Source organism: Bicyclus anynana, chromosome 18 (assembly GCF_947172395.1).
Source record: "Bicyclus anynana chromosome 18, ilBicAnyn1.1, whole genome shotgun sequence".
In the NCBI taxonomy this organism is placed as follows: domain Eukaryota; kingdom Metazoa; phylum Arthropoda; class Insecta; order Lepidoptera; family Nymphalidae; genus Bicyclus; species Bicyclus anynana.
Window position 1 is genome coordinate 2,821,465 of NC_069100.1, and position 24,266 is coordinate 2,845,730.

Consider the following 24,266-nt stretch of genomic DNA (forward strand, 5'->3'; position numbering starts at 1 on the left):
GAAACTTCGATCTTTTAACAACTCTACACATAGCCTTAAGGCTTTCAGAATAAATTACAAGCCAGAAGAAGTTTCCTTTGTTATTGGTTGGTGTTATTTGAGAAGAAAAATGTACATTTTTTCATTATAATAAAGGTACTATGAGCAAGTGAACTCTTTGGTCCAGCGGTCATAAATAGCTTCGGATCACGATGTCTAAGGGTTCGACTCCTGGGTCCCGAAATATTGAGGTTTTCCTTCTTTCTAGATTTTTTAGCTTAAATTACGGAAGTGCCTCGTGCCGTCCACCGTAAGCGGTCTTAGCTATGGCCGAAGCCTCCCACCAGCCAGACCTGGACCAATTAAGAAAACCTTAATCGGCCTAGCCGGGGATCGAACCCAGGACCTCCGTTTTGTGAGTCCACCGCGTATACCGCAAAATTTGACGGCACACAACAGGGTAGGATGACTAGCAAGTGAAACAGCACTATTATACATAGCATAACTTACTCTACGTTTATTTTGACACTAATGGTAAGCGTCCACTGATCCGCATCATGCGTATCGGACGCATCGCATCAAACGGATTTTTAATTTTATGGTAAAAATCCGTTCGATGCGACCCGTACGATGAGGATCAGTGGACGTACTTGTATGACTTTCTATACAAGGAGTACTAAAATCCATTTGATGCGATGGGTTATATGCTAAGTAGACATTATAATATTGCCGAAAAGTTTTGCTAGTCGGTATATATATTTTTAAAATTATGCTATCAAGCCATGTAGTAAAATTTAAAGGCTAAATAATGCAAATACATCAAAGAACTTTTTAAAAATATTTTCTGTACATTGGACTACGAAAAGAGCTTTTTAAAAATGTTTTTAGTACAATACATTTTTTAATTATACATATTCATATTCTGGGCTGCTAATAAAAAAATCTCCTTCTCTGTAAAGACTAAGTTTGATATTCTAATAGGCCTTTAAAATAGGCTTATAATCATACATTTCGACGACCTCTCTGGCGCAGTTGGTAGTGGTGTGGTTCTGAACAGAGGTCCTGAGTTCGAAGCCCAACTCGGGTCACTTTATATTTTCTAAAAGAGATGTTCGAAATTGGGCCCACTTTCCAAAACGATTCAAAAATTAAAAAAATAATAAAAATTTTGTATATTTTAATACTCTACTCTATTAGTATCTTAGCCGAAATAAACTGGTCCGATTTGAAAAATTCTTTCAGTGTTAGATAGACCATTTATCGAGGAAGGCTATAGGTTATATATTATTCCCGTCTTCCTACTGGAACGGGTACCATGCGGGTAAAAACGCGCGGCGTCTAGTCTTTTTATAAAACTCGACATATTTTCGCAACATTTCTCTCTGCCTGAAAACGAAATTGCCATGCCATTGTACACTGAAAAACATGTTTGTTTAAGTAGGTAAATCAGATTAGATCATTAACCAAAAGCAAACCATTCAAAGCGAGTGCAAAATGTTGCTCCGTTAGCTGGAACCAGTGTCTCGCGCAACTTATTAATGTGGCTTTAAGTGTAGTTGCTAACTTTGTAGTCGTTTCCTCGCCTGTGTTGCAGAAGTTGTGGTACAAGTTACAACGAGACGTCGTTTAGCAGAACCGAGTGAGGCGGGCTTTTTGTGACGTGGCTGTTTAATTTGCTTTTCCATTTTAAGTTAATCTAAATGAACATAAAGAACTATATGTCGTCTTTATATTGTTCTCAGCACTACTACTTGAAACTTGAAGCATCGAAACTGAGTGGCTGGACAGCGATTGGGAAATTGTGACGTATTTTGTAAATAGTACCTGCTACTGCCTGAAGACGAAAGTCTTCGATCAATCGAACAAAATATGTGTTCTCAGTTATGATAATAAACCTATACTAAAAAGAACATGTTTATAATTGTATATCCTGATGTACTTGTTAGAGCATTAACCTTAACCGTTCAAAGCGAGTGCAAAAAATTGCTCCGTTAGCTGTATAAGTTACTAGCGGACGCCCGCGACTTCGTCCGCGTAAAATTCGATGTCAACTTTACTACTACCCATACCCTACCCACCCCTATCCTACCCTACCACTACCCCAACCCTACCCTACCCAACCCCTACATGTACCCTACAATACCCCTACCCCCACCCTACCCCTACCCTCCCCGTAACCTATCCCTTTCCTACCCCTATCTCACGCCTATCCTACCCCTACCCTACCACTTCCCTATCCTACCCGTACCTTTACCCTACCACTACCCTACCTCTACCCCTACCCTACCACTACCCTTAACCCGGCCTAAACCTACCCTACCCCTACACTACCCCTACGCTTCCCTACCCGTACCCTACCCTACCCTGTAACTTCTCTATCTTACTCCTACCCTTCCTCCTCCTAGCTAAATCGGTCCAGTCCTTCGAGAGTGGTGGTATGACCAAGAGAAATAGAGACTTCTATGCTAATAATATAAAGAGGTAAAGTTCGTGTGGTTGTAGGAGGTAATCTCTGGATCTACTGGACCGACTTGAAAAATTGTTTTACCGATAGAAAGCTACGTTATTTGCGAGTGTCATAGGCTATGTTTGATCCCCATATTCACACGGGAACGGGAACTGCGTAAATGAAAGCGCCGGGCCTTATATAGCGGAATTTCTGCGTCTTTTAGAAATTTTGTATTATCTCCGAAACTATTTAAGTAATTAACATACTGTAAAGGGCAAATCTTATCTCCATAATATCCTTGTGATTATTAAATAATTCATTTTAATAAGGATTAAAGTTTAGTTGTATAAATAATGACGTAAACCTAAGTATATAAAATTAATAATTTTTAAAACACAAAAGGTACTATATCTGCTAATATATAGAAGATAGATATATGGTGTCGCGGACATTTTTGTAGAACTTTTAAAGATACATAAAGTCTCCATACATTAATTTCAATTTTACACAATAGTTAAGGCAGCGCATGCGAATAAGTCTGTTTAAGAGGATTTTCAGTCCGACCTGTATGACAAAAACTGTGATAACTCGGCTAATATATATGATACCAATAAAAAATATAGCCTATAGCACTCCCCGATAATGTAGCATTCTACTGGTGAAAGAATTTTTAAAATCGGATCAGTAGTTCCGAAGATTACCCCATTTAAAAAATGTGACAAACTTACAAACTTACAAACTTTACCTCTTTATAATATTAGTATAGATTAATGTGGCTTTAAGTGTAGTTGTTAACTTTGTAGTCGTTTCCTCGCCACGCTGTTGCAGAAGTTGTGGTACAAGTTACAACGAGAAGTCGTTTAGCAGAACCGAGTGAGGCGGGCTTTTTGTGACGTGGCTGTTTTAATTTGCTTTCATAGTAGTAATATGGATTTTGACAAAATTTTCCTTTTTACCCTAATTTAAAATGCAGTTTTAGAAGTTATAAATGTATAACTTGGTTCTGAGCTAGACCACATTTGTGCCATGAGTATTGCTGTAACGATACGTACTAGATTTTCTTCTAGCAGGCATTTTGCAAATCAAAAAAATTTGATCAGATCTTGATCATGTGTCCTGCCGGTAGCAAATGTCATTCCCATACATTTTTCTAGTTTTCGAAGCGTTAACGATCGTAGAAAGAGAATCGACGAGCCACTTGGCTAGGGGAGTCAACATGCAAATTTTGTGTCATGTGATTTTATTGACAACATTAAAAATATTATAAGTGTAGACTGTTTAATTAAAAATTGGACGTATTTTTTTATAACAAAAAACATTTATAAGCTACAATTGGATAAACGATTAAACTAAATTTGTTTTTCTCTTTTCGCTTGGTAATATTGCAGAAAAATGGCCTCCGTGGCGTAGTGGTATGCGCAGTGGATTTACAAGACGGAGGTCCCGGGTTCGATCCCCAACTTGTTCTAGGTCTGGCTGGTGGGAGGCTTCAGCCGTGGCTAGTTACCCTACCGACAAAGTCGTACTGCCAAGCGATTTAGCGTTCCGGTACGATGTTGTGTAGAAACCGAAAGGAGTGTGAATTGCATCCTACTCTTAACAAGTTAGCCAGTTTCCATCTTAGACTCCATCATCACTTACCATCAGGTGGGATTGTAGTCAAGAGCTAACTTGTAAAGAATAATACAAAAACTCCACCTCCAATTTCATTTACGGTATTTTTGTTTGAAAGAAAATATGGAAGAACGTTTGCCAGGTCATAAAAGTCCCATTTATACACAGGCTGATTACAACTCAAACGGTTATATGTCCAACAGACCGGATATGAAAGCGAGTGAAGTTTGAACACACTGTATATCACAAGGTCGAGTTTTCCTGGAAAGGCTAATAAGTCGCCTCGTTTCTCTTGTCCTTCTTTATTGAAATCTAGTTACAGAAGCCGATGTCGTTATTTTCTTGTTTCCAATCAATTCTTGTAACACAAGAAGCTCGGCTTTTATTTCAGCTTGAATAAAATGGCTTTATTGAAATTGCCCTTTGCTTCGTCGGGATAGAAAGATTAAGTGTTTCTTTTAATCGTTTTAAAGCAGTACTTTTTGAAGTTTGACTGGCTCATGGCGTAGGCGACCCTGTTTTCTGTATCCATGGTCGTGGGTTCGATTTCCATAACTGGAAAATACTTGTGGTTTATCGTTATCAACCCATATCCGGCTCACTGCTGAGCTCGAGTCTCAGGCCAATAGTCCACAACGCTGGCCCAATGTAGGTAGGCAGACTTCACACACGCAGAGAATTAAGAAAGTTCTCTGGTATGCAGGTATCCTCAATATGTTTTCCTTCACCGTTTGAGACACGTAATATTTAATTTCTTAAAATGCACACTATTGAAAATTTGGAGGTGCATGCCCCGGACCAAATTTGAACCCACATTCTCCGGAATTGGAGGCAGAGGTCATATCCACTGGGCTATCACGAAACTTGTGATTTATACTTATATTATATATGTGATTTACTACAATATTTATATTTATACTTGTGATTTGGCTCTTCTCGGACCAAGGCAAGTTTAGAACCCTCGTAACTTTAATTTCAAGTCTTTAATTATCACCGTTAAATTAAGTTATGACATAACTTGACGTTTCTAATGTGCTTGTAAACTAAGCTTAATTGAAATAATTGAATTTGGATTTTTTATATTTATTACAAAACCACAAATCATTTTCAGGTTATTCGTGATTATCTCGGTTTTTTTAGCTCCAATGACGTTAAAAATAAAAACGTTGATTAAAATTTAGAGCAAAAATTTAGTTTTTAAAAAACTTCACACGTCCAACCGTTAAGATAGAAGGCCCAAACTCCAAAAATAAAAAAACTTTTTATCTCTCATCAAACGATGGAACGAGCTATGTTAGGAGTATCTCTGCGTGATCGAATCAGAAATGAGGAGATCCGCAGAAGAACCAAGCTCACCGACATAGCTCAACAAGTTGCGAAGCTGAAGTGGCAATGGGCGGGGCACATAGTTCGAAGAGCCGATGGACATTTTCCCAAATTGCTGGAATGGCGACCCCGCAATAGTAAGCGCAGTATTGGCCGAACCCCCACCAGGTGGACTGACGACATCAAGCGAGTCGCAGGGATTCGCTGGATGCAGGCGGCTCAGTATCGTGATGTTTGGAAGTCCCTACAAAAGGCCTATGTCCTGCAGTGGACGTCCATCAGCTGATATGATGATGATGATGAAAAGATGAAATCCTTATTTAACTGGAGTTTAAATGATAGAAACCATAATATTAATATCATCATTAGTTGAATGGTTTAGAAACGTGCAGAGCTACAAACAAACAAACAAACAACATTTATTTATATCTATATAGATTTGATGACTTTTTTTTTTATTCTTTACAAGTTAGCCCTTGACTACAATCTCACCTGATGGTAAATGATGATGCAGTCTAAGATGGAAGCGGGCTAACTTGTTAGGAGGAGGATGAAAATCCACACTCCTTTCGGTTTCTACACGACATCGTACCGGAACGCTAAATCGCTTGGCGGTACGTCTTTTTCGGTAGGGCGGTAACGGCCGAAGCCTCCCACCAGCCAGACCTGAACCAATTAAGAAAACCTCAATCGGCCCAGCCGGGGATCGAACCCAGGACCTCCGTTTTGTAAATCCACCGCGCATACCACTGCGCCACGGAGGCCGACTTTGTTCAAAGAAAGCTTTATGAAGAGTGTACCGAGCTCATAGTGCACAGAGTATAGTAAGAGAGCTTGTGGCTCAAATATTTGATTCATATTTAATTTAATGTTTAAGGAGGGCTATGTTTTTCGAGTGTATATATTACGTAATCAACTATAGTGATTTTCAGATAGCATGGGGACGGTGACAGTTCGTTTCACTCTTGAAAGTATGCTGCTATTTTTTTTTACTTTATTCTTTACAAGTTAGCCCTTGACCACAATCTAACCATGATGCAATCTAAGATGGAAGCGGGCTAATTTGTTAGGAGGAGGATGAAAATCCACACCCCTTTCGGTTTCTACACGACATCGTACCGGAACAATAAATCGCTTGGCGGTACGTCTTTGTCGGTAGGGTGGTAACAGCCACGGCCGAAGCCTCCCACCAGCCAGCCAGATTCACGATAATAGTACGTATTATGAACGTTATAAGGCAACTGCCATCATACCCATGCTATGTGCACTTTATTATTTACATATTAATGTAAGTATACATATTATTTGCAAATTATCACAACAAAGAAAGACTTTACAAAATAGAAATAAAAATTAAGAATAATAATAAATTAAAATACATTTTTTAAGTATGTTTTTGTCATGTGGTAGGCTAGTTGCCACCCTACCTGCGAAGACGTACCGCTAAGCAATTTAGCGTTCCAGTACATACGATGCCACGTACGTACATAGGTACACACGCTTCCATGGGCACTAGGCCTTAGATTTTTTTATATTTTTCATTATAATTTTTGCTTTTGTCCGGCTTAAAACGCTAAATACAAAATTTAAATAAATTATTTATTTAAATTACGAATTTCAATTGTGCTTTTGCAAATATCATTTTGATTATAAAAACACTTTCACTTACGCACTAAAGACTAGAGGACAAAAGTGTATGAATAGAATTTCCCACCAGCTCCTAGACTACAAAGTAGGCTTCTCATTATTTCTGAAGGCACTGACCCCGCCCCTCGGCCGCGCACTGAATAGACCTAAATGAAACCTGTTTGTACAAACTACATATCTTTATTGTTAGAGGCACAAAAGATTTTTTCAACTGCAGTGTTTATCTCATTCTCATGAGACTTCCAAAGGAAATGGGTCAATAATTTTATGTTTTTTTTTAAATATTTGTTGATACTACTGTTTTCTGTGTCGAGTCGCCAGTATCAAGCGCAGTGTTGGTCGACCTCTCACTAGGTGGACCGACGACATCAAATGAGTTGCAAATAGCCGCTGGAAGCAGGCGGCATGATGATGATGATGTTGATGACGATGATGATGATGATGACGTCATCATCGACTGCAATATCCAAAGTGCACGCCGCTGTAAGAGGAATCAAGTAAAGCCTGCATTTTATAAACTTTCCAAAGCATTATGTGACCACAAGATTCCTTTCTGTACAGGATCATCAATATCAACTCATATTCGGCTCAGCGACTCAAGAGGAGATTACTGATCTTGAGTCTCAGAATGAGAGGGGTTAGGCCAATAGTCCACCACGCTGGCCCAATGTGGATCGACAGACTTCACACTCGCAGAGAATTAAGAAAATTCTCTGGTATGCAGGTATGAATCCGGTCCGGGACATGCAGCTCCAACTTGTCAGTTGTGTGCATTTTAGGAAATTAAATATTACGTGCCTCAAATGGTGAAGGAGAACATCGTGAGGTAACCTGCATACTTGAGAATTTTCTTATTTCTCTGTGTGTGTGAATTCTGCCAACCCGCATTGGGCCAGCGTGGTGGACTATTGGCCTAACTCCTATCATTCTGAGAGGAGACTCGAGTTCTGCAGTGAGCCGAATATGGGTTGATAGCGACGACGACGATTAGATGTTAATGAGCGCACCTTTTGGAAAGCTTGTGCACGCCACTAACTAGCGCGTATTCAAAATATCGTAATAACTGTAAAAGAATAGAAATATGGAAAAATAAACACTCATTTACAAATATTAGTGAAGTCTCTTCCAATAAACCAGTTTTAAAATTGAACGAGTCTTTCAATCAAAAACACGCAGCGCAAACTCCTGTTTCCCAGTAAAATAAACAGACGTTGACCCGTACATTTTCCGAGGGGAAAATCCGGAAAATCTAAAAGTCATCTGCGACTTCGCCTGGATATTTGAGGCCCGATGGACTCAGCGACGCGGACCTAACTCTGACGGACGGCCGTGAAATACAATCGCATCGATATTCGATTCAAAATTCTTGAGCACAAACTTTGAGATATAATATTGGACTTGCGTATTTTTTTACCCAACTGCCCAAGGACGGTTTACCATCATAATCATTATCAACCCAACTGCTGAGCTCGAGTCTCCTCTCAGAATGAGAAGGTTTAGGCCAATAGTCCACCACGTTGGCCCAATGCGGATTGGCAGACTTCACACACGCAGAGAATTAAGAAAATTCTCTGGTATGCAGGTTTCCTCACGATGTTTTTCCTTCACCATTTGAGACACGTGATATTTAATTTCTTAAAATGCACACAACTGAAAAGTTTGAGGTGCATGCCCGAACCGGATTCGAATCCACGCCATCCGGAATTGGCGGTAGAGGTTAAATCCACTGGGCTATCACGGCCGACAAGGACAGCCGTGATAGCCCAGTGAATATAAGAGCGGTTTATAGGCGACTTAAAATAATAAAACTGACAGAAATAGCAAATCGTCACATACTCGTATAGCTTGGCAAATTCATAACACTTCCGTTGGTACGCGCGGGCCGGGAGGGGAGTAGCGATGCCCCTTACGCACAACTTCATACCCTCGCAGTCATTCTCTCTGCCCCGCGCGCTCGACTTCACACCCGCGCAGTCCTTACACGCAATTTTAAAAGTACCAGGTTAACAGAAACTGTTAGAAGATGAGATAGAACTCATGTTCTAAATTCAAAAATAAGAATTCATCCTTGATTGTATGTACGAATATATTTTTCTCTTTCCCACTTGACACTTGAAAACTGTTACTTCCCATAGAAATTATGATCATAGCAGGTTTAGCTACGGTCAATGAGGTCCAAGGTTCTAATCTCGGGTCAGGAAAAAAAATACGCTATTGGGATTTTTTTTACACAAAAATCATAATAACAGCCTGGAGTTGGGAAGTTGGTGGTGTTAGTTTTTTTTTCTATTTTTTACAAGTTAGCCTTTGACTGCAATCTCACCTGATGGTAAGTGATGATGCATTTTAAGAAGCGGGCAAACTTGTTAGGCGTATGATGAAAATCCACACCCATTTTGGTTTCCGAATTTTGACCGAAAAAAGAAAAAACAATGCGTATTAACGCATATTATTATACTAAGGCCGATGAAAATTTTATACTTTAGATAGGTTACGTCTCTACAAGATCACCTCAAAAAGTGATCCGAATTTAGCTACACCACTGGGCGTTTACATGCACAATTTTGTCTTTAATTTCAATATATATTTATGTATATAGTAGTTTTTTCACTTCCTGAACACACAACTCGACATTGTAGACGTTATTTGTGTATATAACGTTCATTATTTAATGAGCAACTAAATGAAATTAAGTCAATTTTCCACATTTGTCCGCCTCAGTTTTAATGCACTAATACATCTCTAGTATATATTGACATTGACTAGGGCTGACAAACATTTGGTTTTAGAATGAATGTCCTTAAAAACATTGACGGTGTTAGGCAGCAGAAATAAGAACGGTTGAGCTATAAAGGCTCGACTGTGTGAAATCGTTCGAAAATATTCTTTATTGTCCCCGGTACGCCAGATTAAAGTTCAGCGATCCTTTTTCACCGGGACAATACCTTTTATCAAATGGCAAAGGTCGAGCGGTGACCGCAATCGAGATAATCCCGGTCAGTCGGCTGCGGTGGGAATACAAAACAAAATCTGATTCTTTTTATATAGATCTTTGTAATATTATAAATGTATGGACATTATTTTAGCAGACTCAAAAGTGATTACAAAAATAAGAAAACCAATGTCGAACAAAGGTTATGATTCACAACATTTGTCAGGACAAGTTAATTAACAAATCAAACTGCAACCAAAATAAGACCCTAGGATGGCAGAAAACGACCCCGAGTGATGTTACGCACCTGCGAACGATGTGTGTAGGGTTAAAGGCGCCTTTGACAGACATCCAACACTCACCTCTTCCACTCAAGTCACTCTCCCCGCCCATGCCAAGCAGCCCATAAAGAATCACACAACAAGATATGTGGACGGCTCGAACGCCACGAGCACACTGAAGCCGTCCGTACCGCAAGTCGTTGCAACGCGGCGATAACAATTAGTTGTTTGTATCTCAATTATAGAGAACCATGAAAGCACAGTGGATATGAACTCTGCCGATTCCGAAAGGTGTGGGTCCGAATCCGGTCCGGGGCATGCACCTCCAACTTTTCAGTTGTGTGCATTTTAAGAAATTAAATATCACGCGTCTCAAACGGTAAAGGAAAAACATCGTGAAGAAACCTGCACAAATAGACACGTCAAACTTATAACACCCACTTTTTGTGTCGGTGGTTAAAAATAAAAATTCTTTAGTCGCTAAACCACTATACATACAGATAATACAGTTGTTCATCCGAAAAGAACCAGACGCGAGCGACCTACACATAAATTCTATTTACCACGTAACGAAGGCCGGCAGAAATGTGTGAAAAAAATCATAAATATCACAAGCCAGCGTTCGTAATAGCGGCAGGCGGCGGTATTTTTATCTTGGGGCCATAAATATGTGAGATATTTAAGTAATACAAAATATAGTCACAAAAGTATGCAAAAATACTGGAATAGGAATCCGTACTATCCGAATAATATTGTAAAGCTGGCCACAGACCATCCAATAAGCACAATATCTTGCAGCGCAAATGGTGGGACATACGATAAAACTGATCGTGTGTTGGTCGCTATGTCCATACAGTTACCCTTTAAAAAATAGCTACTATTCATTATTGTAATCAACAATAAAATGTGTGGGTGTATGAGAAACCAGAGTTTGTATCAAGCGGTGTGAATTTTTTTTTCTTTGGAATGGCTTAACTTCGTCAAAAGTCCATCCTTCGCCACTGACAGGCACGTGAGCTTATTGGATGGTGAGTGGCTAGCATTAAATTAGCTGTCAGTTTTGTATGTTATTACCTTTTCACCAATCCGCCGTCGAGATACCAGTGAACCCTGTCCTATACCACAGGAGTTGGGTGAAATAGTTCCTAGTTAGGCCCTCTAAAAATATATATGCTGCTAAACCAATTAAGATAATTCTTCTAATCTTGATCTCAGACCAATTATAGAAGGACCAGTATCGCACCCAAATCAACCCATATTTGGCTCACTGCTGAGCTCGAGTCTCCTCTCAGAATGAGAGGGGTTAGGCCAATAACCCACCACGATGGCCCAATGTGGATTGGCAAACTTCACACATGCAGATAATTAAGAAAATTCTCGATGTTTTTCCTTCACCGTTTGAGACAAGTGATATTTAATTTCTTAGAATGCACACACCTGAAAAGTTGGAGGTGCATGCACCGGACCGGATTCGAACCTACACCCTCCGAAAACGGCAGAGGTCATATCCACTTGGCTATCACAATATTTTTATTTTGTTAGATTTTGTAATTGGTTTGTATACTAAACTTGAATATTTTGCCCGTTTATTACACCATTTAACTGCACAAAAAGTATTTTTACGGAGCGGAGCGGGACAAATAATACTTTCTTATGGGCAAAGAATGAAACATGAACAATTTAGGAGGCAACATGAAGAATTTAGTCAGAATTTTATTGTGATACTTGTTTTTCTCTTTTCAGTTCATTACGCTAAAGCAGTCGGGTTTTTTGTTTTTATAATAATAATAATATATATTTTTTTATGTGTTTGAGAAAATCGGAATTTTATACTAACGGAGATGCGGGAGTCCACTAGATCAAAATATATTCACAAAGTTATAGAAAAATACAGTAATAAGAATTTTCCATAACTCTAAAATAATCCAAACTTCGCAATGTTTTTGGTAAACAAGAATACGCTGTATAAGATAATAGATCCCGATACGCATCCTTCGAGCTGGCCTAAATAAACATAAGCCTAAACCCAAACCTTATGTAATTTAAATTATTTAAATATAGTGAACGTCCGCGACATTGTCCGCGTGAAAATAATTTTTAAACGAACGAGTGACAAATAGTAGATTGTTATACTTAGGCTAAAAAGACCCATTATATACGAGGTATTTTTAGGTAAATAGAAACCGAGTTTATAATGGGTTTAGCCCCACGTGTTACACTCTGCTTTTCACTACGATTGCGAGAAAATAAAATAGTTTAGTACAATATTCAATGATTTATTTTAATTGAAAATTAAATGCACAAATTCTACAATTTTGGATATTATGGGAGAACTTTTACTCGGTAACATAATTTCCGACTACTGTGAAGATGAATAATGAGTATGTGAGGTAAACGTGGGAGATAATAGTTTAAAAAACTCCTTTCGTAAGTGAATCCATTCGTTGTTGTTTTCTCCACTTTACCTAGCTAGGTATTTAATTAAATGCGTCTCGACTTTGATGGTAACAGATTGAAAATTTTATCCATCTCCAAATTAGTTTCACCATTCTCACTAGATGAAGACAACAATAAAAATTAATGTTGAAAAATATGTAAGAAAAATATGTATTCACGCCAATTGTTTTTTACATGAGAAAAAGGCAAAGGTATTACACCGTACGGGATGTCAGATGTCTTCAAATCTCGCTCTATTCGCAACTCAATAAAAATTAAATAAAAAAAAGAACGCATTCCACAGACAAGAACGCTGCATTTCAGTAGTGGAAATAATATTATGCTCGCTATTCTGCTGCGCTACCCGCAGCGAAGACGCTTCATGTATGCGTCAAGTAGAGCCGTCATGCACGCAGCGACCAACACACGATCATTTATAGCCGTGGCTGCTGCAAAACGTGGGTACACTTGATAGTCAATGGCTTGCATTATTAAGGAGCTTGCGATAGCCATATGTTTTACATTTTAGGAAAGTTAAAAGTTTGTGCATGCTTCTACTATATGTAAGTATGGAGCAATTATGGAGTTTGTACCGTGGTTTTTAGTATTCATATTCGGCTCAATGTTGAGCACGAGTCTCCCAGAATGAGAGGGGTAAGTTAGTTCACCACGCAGACCCAATGACTCCACACACAAAGAGAATTAGGAAAATTCTCTGGTTGTTTCACCACGATATTTTTCCTTCACCGTTTGAGACACCTGATATTTAATTTCTCAAGCTCCACACAACTGAAAAATTAGAGGTGCATGCCCCGGAACGCATTTGAACCTTCGCCATCCGTATTGATGGCAGAAGTTATATCTACTGAGCTATTGGGCTATTTGTACGGTGTAGGGCACACTAACGAGGAGGAGAGCCGCTTCCTGTTCGTGTTGCCGTCTGCCTAGCCTAGGGCCGAGTGACGCCGTCCTTCCTCCGGGCTCTACTTATATAGTGTGCTCATCTCATCAGCCCGACGTGGTCTGCAACAGCAGCTGGCTTTTCGAATGTTCCCGGAATTCGGGAGTGTCGGAGTCTTCGCTGTTTGGGTTCCGTACACTACGTTCATCATCATCATCATCATCATCATCATTATCAGCCGATGGACGTCCACTGCTGGTCATAGGCCTCTTGCATGGACTTCCAAACAAAACGGTCTCGAGCCGCCAGCATCCAGCGGCTCGAACTGTGTGGCCTGCCCATTGCCACTTTAGCTTCGCGACTCGCTGAGCTATATCAGTGACTTTAGTTCGTCTGCGGATCTCCTCATTTCTGATTCGATCACGCAGATACAGATACAGGGTCTTAACGCTTTATCTCCGTGTTCTCGCGGTAACGGGAACCACGCGAATGAAACCGCGTGGCATATTCTATAATAAATAAATTCGTAGTTCTGTGTCTTCCACGTGGATGGAAGTTGGCTAGCGTATATATTCAACGTGTCTCCGTATTAATAGGTCCCTGGACGCCTGCTGCGGCAAGTATGAACAAGTAGTAACTAGTTTGTGACTTTGGCGATACAAACTTGTATATGGAATGGTCCGCCTCGGGGCTCGGGACATCTAATCAACGATATTGCTTACAATATAACTACGTGCAAGATGCATGCACGCTGCGAGATTATTGCCCTATCTTAAGGGTGCTTTTCCACCAGTGATGTGCTACGCTACGTTGCTAGGGATGCGTTTGATATCCACCAATATAATCTATCTAATTGGTGCACATAGCTTAGCACTGGTAGAAACGGATTCAACTATGTTTTTTATATAGAAGGATGCGTGCTATGGGATTCCCTACTATACAGTTACATAGCTTAGTATTGGTGGAAACGGTCACATATTTTGTAGCGTAGAATTCACATCTTCGCAGCATAGCTGCATAGCACATCTGTGATATTGTGATTTCGAAGTCGGTTTAGTTTTTTTGTTAAAAAGCGTTTATTTTACTGTTTTTAGTGTGTTCTAGCATAGTGAACAAAAGCGCCACATTACGGGAAATTTCGATTTTTTCATTTTAACACAAAATTACTGAACCGATTTTCAATCTAAAAGTTTACTCTTTTAAACACAAAAAGAATTTTCAAAATTGGGCAAGAAATGAGGAAGTTATAAACATAAAAAAACAAAAAAGATATTTAAAGAGTATGAAGTATTATGCTGAGTTGGGTCCCTTTACTGGGTTATGCCACACATCGCAGGATATTGTCTGATTATAAGAACAAATTGTGTTGTGTGGCATAATTCTCTAAAAAAGCTTTTTTCTTTCTTTCTTTTCTTTCAAAAATACGCGTCAAATTGAGAACTTCCTCCTTTTTTTCGAAGTCTGATAAAAAAGGTTGGGAAGAACCTCTGATATAAACTAAAATTGAGGAATTGTTACTCACGTATAAATCTGTTTAGATTTGTCCCAAAACTCGCGCCACGCAACAAGTTACTTTGTTTTTTTACCTGAAACAAAAGTGAAATATGTTTATTTACCTCTGAGAGAGGATATTTCAAAGATATCCGACATTGAGTAAAGGTTGTATCTATTTTTCTTGACGTTGTGGTTCCCAAGGTACCGGAATGGCGACCCTGCACCGGAAAGCGCAGTGTTGATGATGTTTCTGCTCCCATTTACGGCCTCCGTAGCGCTGTGGTATGCGCGGTGGAATTACAAAACGGAGGTCCAGGGTTCGATCGCCGGCTGATCCGGTTGAGATTTCTCAATTGGTCCAGATCTGGCTGGTGGGAGTAAAAATATCCAATTTATAAATAGTTGTTTTTTAATAAACCTAAACTGTTAAACTCCGGAAGAAAAATCTGCGAAAAGGAAGTAATTAAATCCATTACGCTATTTCCTCGTAGCACATATTGTTTACTTATTTTTTAAAAGCCTTATTTCAACCTTGGGTTCGAGCCCTTTAAAGCGTCTGAAAAAGTCTGATCAAAATGTAAAAATAAATTGTACAAGTAATTTGAAAATAATAAAATCACGCTTTTTTTAATGTATTGCATTTGCCAGTGTATTTTCAAAAACAATTACGTCGCTTTATATCTATCTATTTCATATTAAACTGCACATACTTACTTAAGATTAAAATCAAACTTCAACTTAGATTTATTTTTAGACCCCTAGTTATAAAGGGTTAAAAGGTAATATTTGTTTATTATTACACAAAATCCAATAAAATGATATATAATGTATTGTTGCAAATGATTTTTTTAATGGGTTAAACTCCTATACATAGTCTGGCATTGTCCTTCAACGTAAATTATATTTCGTGTCGCTGCCAACAACAATTATTATTACTTGCAGCAGACATGCTGGTGCTACCATCCATCACACATTTGGAGCGGCATACTGAAAAGCTTAATATCTCGCCCCTACTGTACAGCGTGGTCCGCTGTACCCCGCTCCCACTATGTCATTACATGTTTTTGTGTTATCGAAGTCACACGTTATTTTGTTAAATATTACCTAATATTAGAATCATGGAAGTAAAAAAGTGTCAGCTTTAGTGTTTTCCATATGTTTTTAACGAAAATGTGTTTAGAATAAACAAAATTGGGAAGCAAAAGCGTGATTATGAAGATATCTTACAAAAGACAAAGAAAATAGCATCCAAATCCAAATCGTCGACGACCTGTATGAACTCGGTCTCTAATCGACACTACCAAGGTAAATTTGTCAATCTTATCTTGAAAGTCATAAAGTATAAATTGCCTTGAATATATTCTTCGGTAGGCTAGAACTACCCTCTTTCATTTTTATTTATCTCGTCTTTGTTCAAATCATAAATAATTTTATAAAATATGGGTAGTAGGTAGATGAATGCAATAAGATAAACCGGTGAATGCATATTCCGATACGAGTACTAACGTAGATTATAAACTAAAATGAAATAAATCACTTCGAGGTTGAGTCAACGATATTTTATACCATGGATATGTTTCGTGTCTACAAAGTCACTGCAAAAAGTGATCCGAAATTAACTATTATATAACATGCACACTTTTGTGTTTAATTTGATTATATATTTAGGTATTATTTGTTTAACTTTCGTTTACTACGCGACTCAATGAAATTAAGACAATTAACCGCTATTGTTCGTCTCAGTTTTGACGCGCTAGTGACATATCTATAGTACCTATAAGATCTTTGAATTGAGTTAAGTTTGAACAGTGCTAAGGCCATTAATTCACGAGAGTTGTCATGTAGAATATATTTTTTATCATTCTACCTTAGCGTCTAGGACAGGTACCTTAGATGTGTTGTGGGCCAAACTCTAGCATGCAAATACGTTCGCGAGCTGAGTTTATAAGTATTGCATTTTTAAGTAGTGTTAATATTTTTTGGCATAGATAACAGCCATGAAATAATACGAAATGAATGAATTGTACAACACTATAATTAAATCGTTAAATTTGGGATTTTCACGAACTACGAAAGTTAAATACACTAAAATCAATAAGACACTCGCTCACTTGATTCCGTGAGTCTATGTAGTGTAATATTTTTTAAATTGGATTTTTCAAAATGTCTTGCGAGTTGGATTAAATCTTACAGCTGGTCAGAATTGGCTCGCGAGCCGGATGTTACCCACATATGGTCTAGGGTTTCACGCTCCTTGTAGATCATTTATTGGCTCTTTTTACTCCACCTTTACGGTGTTCAGGTTGTAGCACTCCACGTAAAGCGTGTAGAGGATATATCTCACTCTCTTATTACTCTACCTTTATTGTGTTAAGATTATCTTACTCCACGTAAAACGTGTAGAGGATGTCTCTTATTGCTCCATCTTTATGGTATTGAGGTTATCAGGTTCAACGTAAAACGTTAAAATTATATTGTATTTACTCCACCTTTATGGTGCTGTGGTTATCACAATCCACCTAATACGTGCAGAGGATGTTTTTTACTCTAATAATACTCTACCTTAAGGGTGTTAAGGTTATTAGGCACCATGCAAAACGTGTAGAGTATATTGTCTCCAAGGCTCTTATTAGCTGCCTCTTACTGTCTTATTACTCCACCTCTATGGTGTTGAGTTTATCAGGCTCTACGTAATACGTGTAGAGAATATTGTCTCTTATTTACTCCACCTTTACAGTGTTGGAATTATCTCGCTCCAAGTAAAACGTGTAGAAGATAATATTGTCTCTTATTACTCCACCTTTACGGTGTTGAGGTAAGCACACTCCACGTAAAACGTGTAGAGGATGTCTCCTATTACTCCACCTTTACGGTGTTAAGATAAGCACGCTCCACGTAAAACGTGTAGAGGATGTCTCTTATTACTCCACCTTTACGGTGTCGAGGTAAGCACGCTCCACGTAAAACGTGTAGAGGATGTCTTCTATTACTCCACCTTTACGGTGTTGAGGTAAGCACGCTCCACGTAAAACGTGTAGAGGATGTCCCCTATTACTCCACCTTTACGGTGTTGAGGTAAGCACGCTCCACGTAAAACGTGTAGAGGATGTCTCCTACTACTCCACCTTTACGGTGTTGAGATAAGCACGCTCCACGTAAAACGTGTAGAGTATGTCTCCTATTACTCCACCTTTACCGTGTTGAGGTAAGCACGCTCCACGTAAAACGTGTAGAAGATCTCCCCTATTACTCCACCTTTACGGTGTTGAGGTAAGCAGGCTCCACGTAAAACGTGTAGAGGATGTCCCTTATTACTCCACCTTTACGGTGTTGAGGTAAGCACGCTCCACGTAAAACGTGCAGAGTATGTCTCCTATTACTTCACCTTTACGGTTTTGAGGTAAGCACGCTCCACGTAAAACGTGTAGAGGATATATCTTATTACTCCACCTTTACGGTGTAAAGGCTATCACGCTCCACGTAAAAAGTGTACAAGATATTGTCGGTTATTTACTCTATTGTGTTGAGATTATCATGCTCCTGTATTGGTGTAAACGGATCTAACAAATTAAAAATATTTTGGGGAAATTTTGAAAAAAGACTGGCACAGAAATAAAGTCGGTAGCTCAACGGCCTTCGTATAGAAGTACCGTAACAGTAACGACAGTTGGACAGAACGGGGCACTTTAAACTATTGGGGGGCGAACCGCGCGCCTCGCCGACCTATGCGCCGCGCGGTCGCCCCTCCACCGGCCAAGCTCGCAACCCAATGCAAGGAGACACTACTAGGGGAACCTATGGCGGGCTGATTATATTTACTTTTATATTTTCTTTATTTTTTATTTTTTAACTTTTATTATACTTTTACGACCGATGGCGAAAATTTATTAACGACGCACTATTTTAAATTGGGTATATAATACCTTTTAGTTGCGAACCGCAACAGACTATTGATACGTCAAAATAACGCTTGTAACGATCAGTCGGTTGTTCGAATTATTGATGAATGTATTGAAATCTATTGCCTTCACTTTCTTACACCTATTTTCACAATTGCTAACCGAACGGTAGCTATCGATTTATATTTAATTTAAAATAATGAAATATATTCATAAAAGTATGGAAGATGGAGTACTATCGAACCGCCTTGAAATTATTAAACGATATATACTTTATGTGTATGACAGTTTTACAAGACGCTTACTTTCTAATCTCAGTAGATAGAGATGCTCGTAGACGAATAAGCCTTAAGTTTCGACTATACGAATTTAATGTATTTCATTGTGGTGCAAACAATTGGTGCACCATTTGTTTATACAAATTGCAAAAAACTGATCCTGGAATATCTCCGTACATCCGATGTTTAAACAATCACATTTTACATCGATAAATTATCTAGATGGTTTTTTATGTATCGGTGACTCATATAATTAATGTTTATACAATATGGGACCGAGTACATAAGTTTTTGAGATTTATCTTAATACAATTAACTTGAAAATTACATTGCCCGCTGAAAACAAACAGTGTATCTATTACAGATCAAACTCTGTACCTCTTGTGCATGGACATAATTATGCACAATACGATCCTTTGTAAAATTTTCAGGACCTTTTATCTTCGCATATCCGGCCATCATCACCAGTTATGGCTCGATGCACAGTAAATTGTTTGAAAGGAAAAAATCCCTAGCATGAAATGTTTTTACAAAATTATAACAAACAAATAAAGCTAACAAAACATAGTAAGACTTATTGTTTTGAAGAGACAACATAGGAAATTCATTTTGACAAAATACTTAAAAATTATAAATATCAAAATATCCATGTTTCTAGGCCATATAAAAAAAAAAAAAATCTTGCGATAATGTTATAGCAGAACAGGAATCACGACTTGTTAATGTAAATGTAAACGAAATAACAATAATAATTATACACAAAAAGTAGCTATAAAAATAAATATATACATACTTTATAAATAGGTATGAATGTATATGTTCTGACAAAAATAAATAAATAAATAAATGAATAAATAAAATAACTAGAACTACTAACTACTAACTAGACAAGAATTATTTTGGGTGTAGACAAGTTGTTACATTTCCCACTCGGAAACCAAGCCAAGGCCAGCCAAGTTATCCGGGAAACTATGATCAAGTGTGGTGTACCACAGCAGTCGTTGGATATAATAATGAGTTCAATGGCAACTAACATCTTAAATCAGCGTATTACCAGTCCAATTAGGTCATGATGGTTCTTTTGGAAAATTTATAATGAAACATTAAGTGTTTATAACTGTACCACTGGAAAAATTATATCTTCTCTAACGATACAGTTTAATAACGTATTACTTACAGTAGTCTTTATACTTAATTGTGCAATACAAAAAACCAAAAAAAAAAAAAAAAAACAAAAAATTGTTTGAATACCGACTTAAGCCCCCAAAATCCTAAATGTAAATCTACGTGGGACATGAATATAGTTTTGAACTATCTCTTTAACTTTTTATTCGTATGACAATATCTTATTTATTGATTAATCTTATATTGCAATTTCTTCAGCTCAAAGGATGCAAGCTTTCAGACTAGAAAATTAGTCGTTACGAAAGGAGTCTTTTGTAATAAAAATTACCGATCTAACGTCAAAGCCTGGACCTTGCGGAAAACCAAGTGTTTATTTGACATTGGCATATCTAGCAATTTATGGTACTGATATACATAATTTAATATTATGTAATCAAAAGTGTATTGTTTTCTTTTGTCATTTTAGTATTATTACGATGCTCTGAACATCTGCAAGTAATAATAATTGTTGTTGGCAGCGACACGAAATATAATTAAGAATCAAACGAACTTACCTTGTGATGTTTGATTCCAATTATGTGAGTGTCGCTGCCAACAACAATTATAGAGCCCACCCTCCCAACCCATTAACCAAAAAAAAAAAAAAAAACAAAAGAAAACATAAATAATAACACAAAAATTATAAATACTCTGAAATAATGACATAGTGGGAGCGGGGTACAGCGGACCACGCTGTACAGTAGGGGCGAGATATTAAGCTTTTCAGTATGCCGCTCCAAATGTGTGATGGATGGTAGCACCAGCATGTCTGCTGCAAGTAATAATAATTGTTGTTGGCAGCGACACTCACATAATTGGAATCAAACATCACAAGGTAAGTTCGTTTGATTCTTAAATATGAAGTCGGTAGAAATTAATTGAACATTTTAGAGGAAGCAGTGTTCCGCTATTCTGTCACCTCCATTGTAGAGCCATCAATCAAAACTTGTAATCTCTTTGCGGCAAAACTTTTAAATGTCCATTTATCACTTTTTCTATCTCGCCTGCTTTATAATAATTACTAAATCCAGCAATAAATCGCTTCATTGCATCCCCTAATTGACCTTGTTGGTTCAGAGGTTAGCTTATGCGATAGGCGTAGGTACTGGGTTTGAGGCTTGAGACATGTTTAACTAGCTTAAACTACATCTTAAACTAGCTAACGCCGCGCGATTTCACCCGAGTGGTTCTTGTTCCCGTGGGAATACGGGGATAATATATAGCCTATACCCTTCTTCGATATCGATATCTAACACTGAAAGAATTTTTCAAATTGGACCAGTAGTTCCTGAGATTAGCGCGTTCAATCAAACAAACAAACTCTTCAGCTTTATATATTAAGTATAGATTAGTATAGATATCACTAACGTTCCCTTTCCCCTCCAATTCGCCGCGAAAAAACTGTTACAACTGGGTACGACAATAGCCTAGCGGACGGGGATCGAACCACCACCTCTCGGTGATAAGTCCGGGCCTCTTACTAAGCTATAGGTGTTTCAAGAAATTCTCAGTCGACTGGCGTTCAGAAATAGTTGGTGTCCGATTTTTATGGCTTAGCACCGACTTCAATGTGATCAGTAGATAGAAAATATTATAATGTTATTTTTCGTTGCGTGGGTACGGTTATGTTTTGAAGTCGGTTGTAATTTTTTTTATATTTATAATATTTACGTGTTCTTTTGAGCTTCGTTATAGTGCTTACATGATCATAAAATATCCATATTATCACGAGCAAATAAAACGTTATCAGATCGGCATCAACCCATATTCGGCTCACTGCTGAGCTCGAGTCTCCTCTCAGAATGAGAGGGGTTAGGCCAATAGTCCACCAAGCTGGCCCAACGCGGATTGGCAGACTTCACACACGCAGATAATTAAGATAATTCTCTGGTATGCAGGTTTCCTCACGATGTTTTCCTTCACCGATTGAGACACGTGATATTTAATTTCTTAAAATGCACGCAACTGAAAAGTTGGAGGTGCATGCCTCGGACCGGATTCGAACCCACACCCTCCGGAAACGGAGGCAGAGGTCATATCCACTGGGCTATCACAGCTTATCAGATGCAATTCAGCAAATATTCGTTTCAATTGAGTATTTGCATTTGAAACTCAGCAATTACTTATGTACGTATACCCATCTACCTGCAATTTCATTAACAAACCAGCGAATGAGAAAAAACAAGCACTTCTCTGTCTAGACACTCTAGATATAGTTTTTTTTAATACTAACAATAATGGTGAAACATGCAATACTTTATTTAATCGAACATATTAATGACTAGATAACGCTGCGCGGTTTCACCTGCGTGGTTTCCCGTTCCCGTGGGAATTCCTGAACAGACCAGTAATTCCTGAGATTAGCGCGTTCAAACATACAAACTCTTCAGCTGTATAATATTAGTATAGATTACATTATTATACAGAAGCCGAGCGGTTTCGCTTGCATGGTTCCCGTTCCTGTAGGATTATGGGGATAAAATATAGCCTATAGTACTCGGGGACAGTGTAGCTTCCTAATATTGAAAGAATTTTCAAATTGGTTCAGTGGTTTCAGACCCTATTTAATGCATACAAACATACAAACAAACAAATCTTTTCTCTTTATAATATTAGTAGAAGTAGATAAAGAGTAGTATATATGATGGTCTAACTCTGATATGATTTATATATTACTAGCGGATGTCCGCAACTTCGTCCGCGTGGAATTCAGTTTTTCACAAATCCCGCGGGAACAATGGATTTTTCCGGGATAAAAAGTAGCTTATGTATTAATCTAGAGTAAAATCTATTTCTATTCGAAATTTCAGCCAAATCGCTTTAGTAGCCGCAGCGTAAAAGAGGAACAAACATACTTACACACTTACACACAAACTTTCGGCTTTATAATATTAGTGTGATTAGTGTGATAGTGGGATTAGTGTGATTGTCTGATGTTCTGGTAGGCAAGCTACATTAGGTATAGCAGCTGAGTGGGTATAGGCAAACTTCATCTTCTCTGACGCAGCTGGCAGTGCTGGGGTTCTCAACAGAGTGGTCCTGGGTTAGATTCCAAGTCAAGTCAGGTACATAAAAATGTAAATAGTACCAATCGCCAAATTTAGCTATATTCATATAAATGCAAAAGCTTGTCATATCTGTCAGCTTTTTACGGATAAACCTACCAAATAAATACCAGTTAAAGTAAATTGGACCTTGGAGCAGAACAAAGACTACTTTTTAACCCAGAAAAAGCATGATTCCCGCGGGATTTGTGAAAAATAGAATTTCACGCGTGTGGGCGTCCGCTAGTTACTAGTTATCGATATTTTTTGCTATATTTTGGTATATTTCATCACACTGACTAACTTAGCAAATGGAATAGTTGGCCGCCCTCCAAATAATTAAGGAAGCCGCCCGCAATTTTCACTAATCTATGTACTTTACGTAATACCAAACTATTACACTTGTTTTATTTGCTCATGTTAACTAAAATATGTTGACTAAAATATTATCAGACCGACAGACATACCAAACATTGTTTTTGTCAACTACGAAACACTATTACCTATATTATGTGAGACAAAAATTAAAAAGGAAATTAAAAAGAGTAATAATCACAGAATACGAAACTTACGAGTATGTATTCTCTGAAGAAACTCACTCTGAGGCATTATAAGACCATCTAGGGCTACATCATCGAAGGAAGACTTAGGAACTTAGAGCAAGTTACAAACTTAAAGTCATGTCCATCTAAGAGCAAGTTTAATGTCGTCAACGAACAATATTTACGAATGTTCTATGCCTCTTTCTGTATGTTCAATGTCGGATCATCCATTACCAGGAGAAACAGATAGGGACTAAAAGGTGATCCTTGGTGCAGGCCT

The 24,266-nt window shown here is 38.1% G+C and overlaps 1 protein-coding gene across 2 annotated transcripts in view; it reads right to left on the reverse strand.

Annotated features, from left to right (window-relative positions):
* LOC112054624 (sex peptide receptor) overlaps positions 1-24,266 on the reverse strand; it is a 246,790-nt gene that overhangs the window by 105,516 nt on the left and 117,008 nt on the right. Inside the window, exon 1 of one of the 2 annotated variants that reach the window (XM_052886777.1) lies at positions 15,088-15,155. The exons of the other annotated variant lie outside the window; for it this stretch is intronic. The gene's annotated coding sequence lies outside the window, so the exon portion shown is untranslated. Of the gene's footprint in view, positions 1-15,087; positions 15,156-24,266 lie in introns of those variants that run through there. 2 annotated transcript variants of the gene reach the window in all.